General features: G+C 44.7%; 1 long non-coding RNA gene across 2 annotated transcripts in view; it reads left to right on the top strand.

The window, feature by feature from the left end:
- LOC114015945 (uncharacterized) overlaps positions 1-9,223 on the top strand; it is a 61,785-nt gene that overhangs the window by 26,590 nt on the left and 25,972 nt on the right. Inside the window, exon 4 of one of the 2 annotated variants that reach the window (XR_008731340.1) lies at positions 5,017-6,846. The exons of the other annotated variant lie outside the window; for it this stretch is intronic. This is a non-coding gene — a long non-coding RNA (uncharacterized LOC114015945). The remainder of the gene's footprint in view (positions 1-5,016; positions 6,847-9,223) is intronic. 2 annotated transcript variants of the gene reach the window in all.

The raw sequence follows: 9,223 nt of genomic DNA, 5'->3' as shown, positions 1-9,223 counted from the left end.
ACATGGCATGTAATGCTGCTCTTTATAAAGCCCAGGATATGATTGGCCTTCTAGGCTGTAAGTGCAAATTGCCAGCTCATGTCCAATTTTTCATCCACCAGTATCCCCAAGTTCTTCTCTTTGGGGCTGAATATATATCATGTAAGGGTGTAGGCACGATAAAGGACAGTGTCAGCTCATATAATTTTCATTCATGCACACTTTGAGAAGTGCAGAAGTATATATGCGGTATATGGAGCAACCCCAGGGTTGATTTCTTCATTTTGTTCTATCAAGATCAGCAGAAATATAAAGGAAATTAACCACTACCTGTGTTGTCTGTAAATCTCAAGTAACTGGATAACAGTGTGCTATTTGGAGTTGGAAAGTGTAGCTGGCCTTTGGTACCCTCCTCCTTCCCACCTGTTCAGGATATTGCTTAACTGGGAAGGTGAATAATGAATCAGCCTTTTCAGGCTCTTTCAGATTCCACCTTGTCTGGAAGAGAAACTGCAAGACTCATCAAGCGCAGGGTAATAAAAACATGTGCAGACAGAAATACCCTGAGCCTAAAGCTGATGTAGCTTCTGCCATTTGGCTCATGTAAAGATTCTTTAAATCCTCTTACAGTAGAAGGCTGTAGGGGAGTATGCTGTTGGACTGATAAAAGCATGTCTGTCTGTTTTGTAACAAGCAGCTAAGAAGCGTTGCTGAGTCACCTTCAGTGTGAGCTCACTCTTCTTTTTCATTACTGAGCAGCAGGTGTCACGAGCCTTTTCTGATGCAACTGCTAGTAAGTGCTCTGCCATCACCCATTGTGTCACATGGCATCACAGACAGAGCCAGCTGATGACAGGAAGGAGAAAGGGTCAGCATCTGATACCAAAGTACAAACAAATTCAGAGAAACATTACCTCATTGAGGAGAAAGAGGGGGGATGAGCGCAACCCAAATAAAAAGTGGAGAGGGTACAGAAAACAAAGGGAGAAAGGGATAAGTCTGCTGCAGGAACATTACTTTTTTCACCCTGAGCAGTTTTCAGCAGGTTTTGCATCAGCCAAGCACATTCTGTACAGCTAAGCAAAGGCAGAGACAAAAATAGACTACCCTACCAGGTGAATATTTGTACAAGCTCTTCTTGGATGAAATGCACTTGGAAGCAATTGGAGCTGGGCTCAGACCCAAATTAGACTACAATTCCACGTGCAGATATTCAGTGTGATACAGTGGCTCCAGCTGCTCTTCAGCAGATCAATGCATTTCTCCTCTGCTGGCTCAAAATGCTGGCAATCGATACAGTCTGGGTAAGCCTGGTGGATCAGCATCCGCATAAGTGCATCTATCCCAGCCTTTTCAGGGGTATGGTCATTCCAAGTGTTTTAAAAAAGTGCAGGTTTTCCCTCTTTTATTTTGGCTGTCCTTGGCTAAATATAGTCTAGATACTCATGGAGACCACGTTGTTTTCTAGTTCACTGGTCTCAGTGGGAGAATTGCATTGGTAATGAATACTACATCACTGATGAAGCACCAAAATATTTGGCCCAAAGTGAACACTATGTGATTTTATGAAAGTTTTCTCCTTCTTCAAAGTTATAAAGTCAGGGAACACATCTTTTATTAGGGCAGCACTGGGGGGAATATACCCTCATACCTAGCAGCATTTGTTGAAGGGTTAAAACAGAAAGATAAGAGAGAAAATAACCCGTGAGCCTTCACCCCTGAAATGGAAATACTGATTTTCTAATTTCTTTTTTTTCATAAATTTATGCATGCATATGCACATACAGTCCAGTGTTTCAAGTTCTTGATCTGTATCAGACATAGCTCAATTTGCTATTTCATCAGAAACTACTTTTAGTAGCCTGGTAAGGACTAGGTCCAGTAACCATCTTGTCTGCACAGCGTAGTACCATTAAGCAAACACTGCAGCTTACTATGCAGCTGACAGGGAGATTATGTGCTTAGAGTGGGATTCAGAGCAGGTTGTATGCTAAGCAGGGAGATGCAGCATGTAGCCAAAAGATAATCAGGAGAGAAATGCAGGGCCTGGATAGGCAGGGATAAGATGTCTCCAGAATCCTCACTTCAGATCCAGAGCTCAGACACTACCCCCAAAGGCACACGCTTACAATCATTTTCTTGAGAACCCAACAAATCTCACCTGTTTCCTCTGAAATGGTGACCGAGTTCTTGGTTCTGGTGTTCAAGTGACCAGGCAGATGGAGAAGTCCTAAGTGATGGGGAAGAATGGAAACAGGTCCCTGCGTGGGGCAGCAGGCAAACCACCTCCCAACCTAATTCACCTCCCCGGATACCCCTATACAAATAATTATGCAGGTTTGAAACCTGAAGGCCAGGAAAATGATGATGTGGATGAAAGCACATCCAGGTTGGAGGAGCTGCTTAGGAAGAGTCGGTCAATGACCTCATGCATCACAACCAGCTCTGCTAGGAAGAAAAGAAAGGTGGTTGTCCTTGGTGATTACACTCTGAGAGGAATGGAAGGCCCAATATACTGACTAGACCCAACCCACAGGGAAGCCTGCTGCCTCCCTGGGGCCTGGGTAAGGGATGTTACTGGAGAACCTCTGATTACTACCCACCACTGGTCTTCCAAGTGGGCAGTGATGAAGTCCAAACAAGTCTAAGGGCAATCAAGAGGCACCTCAGGGCCTTGGGATGACTGCCAGTTGCAGGGAACAATGGGGCGTGTAATCGGAAGATCACACAGATCAATATGTGGCTCTGGGCCTGGTGTCAATGGCTAAATTTCTGATTTTTTGTCATGGGTCAGTTTACACGGTACCAGGCCTGCTGGTAAAGGTGGGGTTCACCTGTCTTAAAGGGGGAAAAAGATCCTAGGTCAGGAGTTAGCAGGGCTCACTGAGAGAGCTTTAACCTAGATTGGAAGAGGGAAGGGAATAAAGCCAAACTCGTTAGAGATGAGCCTGGGGGCAGCACACCAGGGTTGGAGGCAAGATCAATAACACAGCTGAAGTGCATCTATGCTAGTGCCTGAAGCATGGGCAACAAATGGGATGCTCTGGAAGCCATCGTGGAGCAGGAAGACTATGACATTATCACCATCACAGAAACATGTTGGGGTAACTCATACGACTGGAGAGCTGCAATAGATGGCAACAAACTCTTCAGGAGGGTTAGGCAAGGAAGGAGAGACGGTATGTCAGGGAGTGTTTCGACTGCCTAGAGCTGAATGATGGTGACAACAGGGTCAAGTGTTTATGGGTAAGAATCAGGGCCAACAAGGTGGATATCATGGTGGGAGTCTGTTAAAGACCACCCAACCAGGATGAAGAGGGAGATGAATCATTCTACTAGCAGCTGGGGGAAGTCTCAAGATCACTACCCTTGTTCTCATGGGGGACTTGAACCTACCAGGAGCCTGATGGAAATACAACACAGCAGAGAGGCAGCAGTGTAGGAGGTTTCTGGAGTGTGTGGAAGACAACTTCCCAACACAGCTGGTCAGTGAGTCAACTAGGGCAGTGATCATCCTCCTGTACTCGGCACTGCTGAGGCTGCGCCCTGAATGCTGTGTTCAGTTTTGGGCCTCTCACTTCAATGTGGGCATAGAGATGCTGGAGTGTGTCCAGAGATGGGCAACGGAGCTGGGGAAGGGTCTGGAGCACAAGTCTGATGAGGAGCAGCTGAGGGAACTGGGGGTGTTTAGTCTGGAGAAGAGGAGACTCAGGGGAGACGTTATCACTCTCTACAGCTACCTGAAAGGGGAGTGTAGGCAGGTGGAGGTCAGTCTCCCAGATAACAAGTGGCAAGACAAGAGGAGACGGCCTCAAGTTGCACCAGGGGAGGTTTAGATTGGATATTAGGAAAAATTTCTTCACTGAAAGGGTGCTGAAGCATCAAAACAGGCTGGCCAGGGAGATGGTGGAATCATCATCCCTGGAGATGTTTAAAAAACATGTAGCGGTGATGCTTAGTGACATGGTTTGGTGGTGGACTTAGTCATCATGGGATAATGGTTGGACTTGATCTCAAAGGCCTTTTCCAACCTAAATGATTCTATGATTCTATGACTCTTATAGTTCACTATGCAACCTTCTTTCCTGACCATATTTTGTGCAGTAATTGGTGGCCAACTACTACACCCGGTAGGTAAGTGGTGTAGGTTCAAGTCCCTCCTCTGACTGGGAAAATGCTGTTAATTATCACCAGTTACAAAGCTGGATTTGGGTTATCCTCCAGAGCTCTTGCTGAACTCTGCAGCTGTATCACAGGACTCCAGAAATCCTGGGATAAAAGTGCACATCAGCAAGGCTGACTATAGTCTCCTTGCAAGGGGGAGACTGGGGTGTTTGTCACTGTCAGTTTAATAGATTTTCCTTGACACAGTCACTGAATATAGCACATGTACTCTGCTGATGGGGCCACATAGCTCAGGTAGAGTCTGACATCTTTTGCCTGTCCTTGAAGAGAAAATAAAACAGACAATGAACACTTTCTAGACTACAGGGTCCTATTCATATGATTATTGTCACTACTTTTTAACCATAAGCTTCTGTTCTGTAAAATAGCTTGCTATGCTGAAGAGGAGAGAGACTCCTCAAGGTCTTCCACAAGCTGTGTCAAGCTGACAGTTCTTCACAGAAATTTTGTTGGATGTGTCTAATTTTCAAAGTCATTCATAACAGTTTTTTCTTAGTTAAGATATTTTGAGGACCAAAAAGGGTTGTAGGATACCTGTGCCTAACCTAGGCACAGGTTGCTGTCTTTTCTCCAAAAACTCAGATCAGGTGTGCCATCAGTACCAAACACCGGAATGTTTATGATCTACCAGCTCTATGCTTCCCTATCCATTTGTTGCTTCTTTTCAAACTGGGATGTCAGTCCTGCACATAGACATTTGGCAGAGACTTGCCCGTGGCACTCCAAAAGTCTGCTGCCCCTGGGCAGAGTGCTGCCGTGAAGCACAAGTGAAGATCATGAGCCCTTGTGTCTGTTGTGGACTTGCTTGCTCTGCCCATTTCTTTTCTGATGTAGTTCACCTCTTTGAAGCAGGAGAAGATGCTGATCAGCGGAAGAGAACTATTTCACTAAAGTATTCCCCCACCACCTTTAAAAACTCCAGTTGACTTCTGACAAAAAAAAAAAATATTGCAACCAACTGTTTGCCTTGAAGCCAGCACACCAAGCCAGGCCAAAATCCGTGCAGTGGTAAGACAGTGCAGATTGCCATGCTAACTATTGCCTACTCTTCCTCCAGCTCAAGGGGTGCTTATTTCCTGATAAGTCTCTGTTCATCTTTGCAGGGGTGGCAACTCCATCAGAACTGCTCCTGAAAGACAGTTTAAAATGCTAGCAGTTCAAGTAAAAAGTGGGACTTTTTCAACTTCAGTTTGAAATTCACAAAATGCTTTGTGAAGATACGGTTGGTTTACTGTTGGCCGGAGAGATTCACTGCCTGCGTTACTGTATTTTAATCATTTTGAGTATCACTGCAAAATTTCTCTTAAGCAGCGCTTCCTTCCTGTTATTCTTGCTTACATCTGTTCACTGTAGTAATGGATATTTTTGGCTGTAAGCAGTTATGCAGCATGACACTTGGCGAATAGATGTCTGTGTGTGCACTAGCTACTGTTTTTTGAAGACTCATTTGGCCCTTGTCCCCTCTGGGTGTGACAAAAATATAAAGATATCGCTATAAACTGCTTGCCAGCCTTTCGTTGCTACTGTTACCTTTTTGACTGACATTGCTGATGCTTGAGCTCTGCTCTGAACTGAACTCTTTTGGGAAAATTTAAAGGATTTGATTTTAAGCTTCAAATTTATTGTGTATATGTTTGCTGAATGACAAGTTGTGCTTCTGCTATCTAGTCAACAGCGTATCTGTCCTTTGTAAGTAGCATGCTGTTAATATGTGATACAATTATTTCCACTAACCGCTCAGAATCCGACTGATCACTCTCACAGCCATAAATGAATCTGTTTGACAACCTGTTCTCTGCACAGTAGGTAGTCTTCCACCCGCCAGCTAATTTATCATTGCATCTGCCTTGTTCTGCCAAGGGATATGTTCTAGTGCATTTATTCTGTTTCTAAAAGCTTGTGACTGGCCATTATCTTGGGAGGAGAGACACGCAGAAGAACAAAAATTTTATGATGTATCTTTCTGTCTTTGTGAAGCTCTTGCTCACAGCATCTCAAAGAGATCTCCATTAGTTGTTCTTAGTCTCTTTCACAGACTGTACTGCCCAGTAGTTGCAGAGACCCCAGCAGCCCAGCTGGTTGGCTGAGGCTAGAGGAGAATGTTTCTCAGCGCTGGTGAGAAGTGCTTAATTGATATTAACATGGATGGAAATGGTCTGCTCAGCCATAGGGCAGACGTCATTTGGTATACTTTCCTTCCCTCTAATGGTATAGTGCTCATGCTACCCAAAAGGACCATCTGTAGATTTTTGAGATAGTGCGGGCCTGTTTATTGTTTGGTTTTTCTGTTTGTTTCCTATCTGTCTGGATCTGCTGTGCTAATTGCCTTGATATATGAATGTTAAGCTTGCCCAGATATCCCAGCAAGCAGCAGATTTTTTAGCATGCATTTATTCTTAATTCAAAATAAGTCTAAGGACTTGCTGAACTGAGCAGCCACCATCACAACGGGAAAACCTTCATCATCCAACTGTCTGAAACAAGCTCTTCTGCCGTGCTGCTAAGCAGTGTTTTTGCAGTCTGAATTCTTCAATACAGCTTGCATTTTTTTCCCCCCAGGACTCACGGTTCAGGTTCAAGACCTTGCCTGCCACACCTCCCTCTCCCAGTGCGAGCCAAAGCTACGTGTTGGAATCACAGAAAGGCAGCAAAGTTCATATATGATGGAAAAGGGTCAAAAGAGTAGGTATCACCTGCAAGTTGGGGCTATCTTTTTTATCCTCTGTAAAATCTGGGTCTTTACTCTTCAGTAATGGGTTCTCCTGTATTTTAGCCTTGTCTTGTCACATACATAGGAGGATTAACACTGCCAGAAGGAAACTGAAGATGTCATTCAGAAGAATGGACAGGGCAGTAACTTATCAATAACAATATCATCCTTTCACCTAACAGACTCTAACGCAGAGACATGTCTTGTTTCTATTAATATTTCATAGAACCAGCTGGTACTACTAGATCCAGCCAGTCCCAATGAACTTCATTTTAGCCTTTTTATTAGCTTATAAAAGTGATAGGGTTGATGGATACCATTTAATGGAACGCTTTCCACCCTGTTCCCCCCTCCCTTCCCACCCTGAAAAGTCTGACATTCATAAATTGAGGAGGTCAGTAATTTGCATCCAGCTGAGTGGCTGTCTGGCTTTAATGAGATGATTTGTAATCATAAGCACTGCACTGCAGTGGTGTCTGGTACAGGGGGAAGAGGGGCACGTATGCATACTCCAGCTGAGATGAGGGAGAGGTGATGGGAGGGAGGGAAAGCACATGGATCAGAAAAAGGAAACAAGGCTGGAATGACATAAGGAGCTCCATTAAATGTAATACAATAATGCTGGCCTGGTTAGTATAAGAGCCAGCGGCTGGCTGATGCAAGCCAGTGAAACTCCTGTTACATAGGTCAGGCAGGCAGCTTGCAGGATCGCTCTTATCCAGAGCTCTTTAAAGCAGCTGAAAATAACAGGTTCGTTTTTGCCAGCTTTAAACCCTCAGTGCTCTTATTGCACCGCTCTGTCATTCCTTTCCCACTCCTTACATAACACAAAAACTTCCAGACCAGGAAGACGCTTCAGGGGCTAAAGAGGTTATATGTTGCATAGTTAGCATGTTCCTCATCAGCTATATTTTCAGCCCGTTTTCCTAACGGAATGGATCATGATCTGTATGTGTGTGTGTATTTTTCCTCCATCAGATGCATTTTTAACCCGCTAGCTCTTTTCATTTCAGTCACACAAAGCAGTAGAAAATTCCTGCAAGTCTTAGGCAGGCAGGTAGGAGAGAGACAGAGACTACTAATCCCTTCACTGGGGGAAAGACTCAGAAGAGAATCCTTCTGGTAGGGAGATATTTTTAATTCCTTGGCCTTGATAAAAGCTTCGCTTGGCATCTGTTTCAGAGCAGACAACCATGAATCTCACCACAGGCACAAACCCATAGGAAGCCAGGCTGCACTAGCTCTCCTGTACACAATACTTTCTCTGGCTAACTGTGAGAATTTTGCACCTCCCAAAGACTGTCTTTCCCTTGTCTCCAGGGTTTCTCTTCTCTGTAGTAACAATTTTCTGAGATTGTCACGCGATATTTTTCATTAGGAGGCCCAGCTGTGGAGGACTGTTTCTTTAACCATGTCTCCAGCTGTCTTGAGTTATTCTTCAGCAACCCAGCTGGACCAGTGTAGCGTTTTTTTACAGCTGCAATAGAGTAGCCTGCATGAGCTTTAAGTTTGCTATTTTTTAATACATTAACTACTTCATGTTGCCAAAAGTAAAAAGGCAGGAGTGCAAACTGATGTGTTCTACTACAAGCCCCTTCCAAGGAAAAGACACTGAAGTGAGGCAGGGGGGCTGCTGGTTCGCCTTAACTCGCAGTGTCTCCCTGCGCAGTTTTAGATGCACGATAATGTTGTTCAGCCCAAAGACCCTTTACAAGGTGTGGCATCTCCAGGACAGCCTGCAGTCAGGTCACTTTGTGAGGAAACAGCCATACCACCACAGGGCCCCTCTCTCTTCCTTCGCCGCTTCACATCAGGTGACGTTCAGCCCTAGTTCACCTCACCTTTCTCAGTTATGACCTCACATCCCCTTCCTCATCTGCCCCTGGAGGAAGAACATCCTTCCTTCCAGGCAACAAAGAGCTTTTCTTTCCCCCTGTCCTGAGCTCCCTCTTTAAAACATACATGCTTCATGTGCTTCCTTCCCTACAGATGTTTGCAACTGCAACATAATCCCTTCCTCCTCTTCCCTGGGGAGACATGTTACCTCTATGTTAAGTAATAGAAATTTAAGTTACAGGGATGTGTGGGTGGCCTTCAGAAATTGTGCCAGAAAGATGTTTCTCAATCAGATTTTCAGTTCCAACAGGAAAAGACGAAACAGCACAACTCTACCCAGCAGGCAACCACAATAGCTGAACTTCCTTTGGGACAGAAGGTGCCCTCAGTCACCCTAGGGAAAAAGCTTCCTCTGGGTAGGGTGAATATCCCTGTAGATGGCTTTTTTTGAGAAAAGCCCTATCCAGGAAGCAGATCCCCCAACTTCTTTACCTTTTCCAGGCTATAATCCTA

Source organism: Falco cherrug, chromosome 3 (genome assembly GCF_023634085.1).
Source record: "Falco cherrug isolate bFalChe1 chromosome 3, bFalChe1.pri, whole genome shotgun sequence".
Lineage (NCBI taxonomy): Eukaryota > Metazoa > Chordata > Aves > Falconiformes > Falconidae > Falco > Falco cherrug.
The sequence above is the reverse complement of the archived record's forward strand: the minus strand, read 5'-3'. Positions and strand labels throughout refer to the sequence as shown.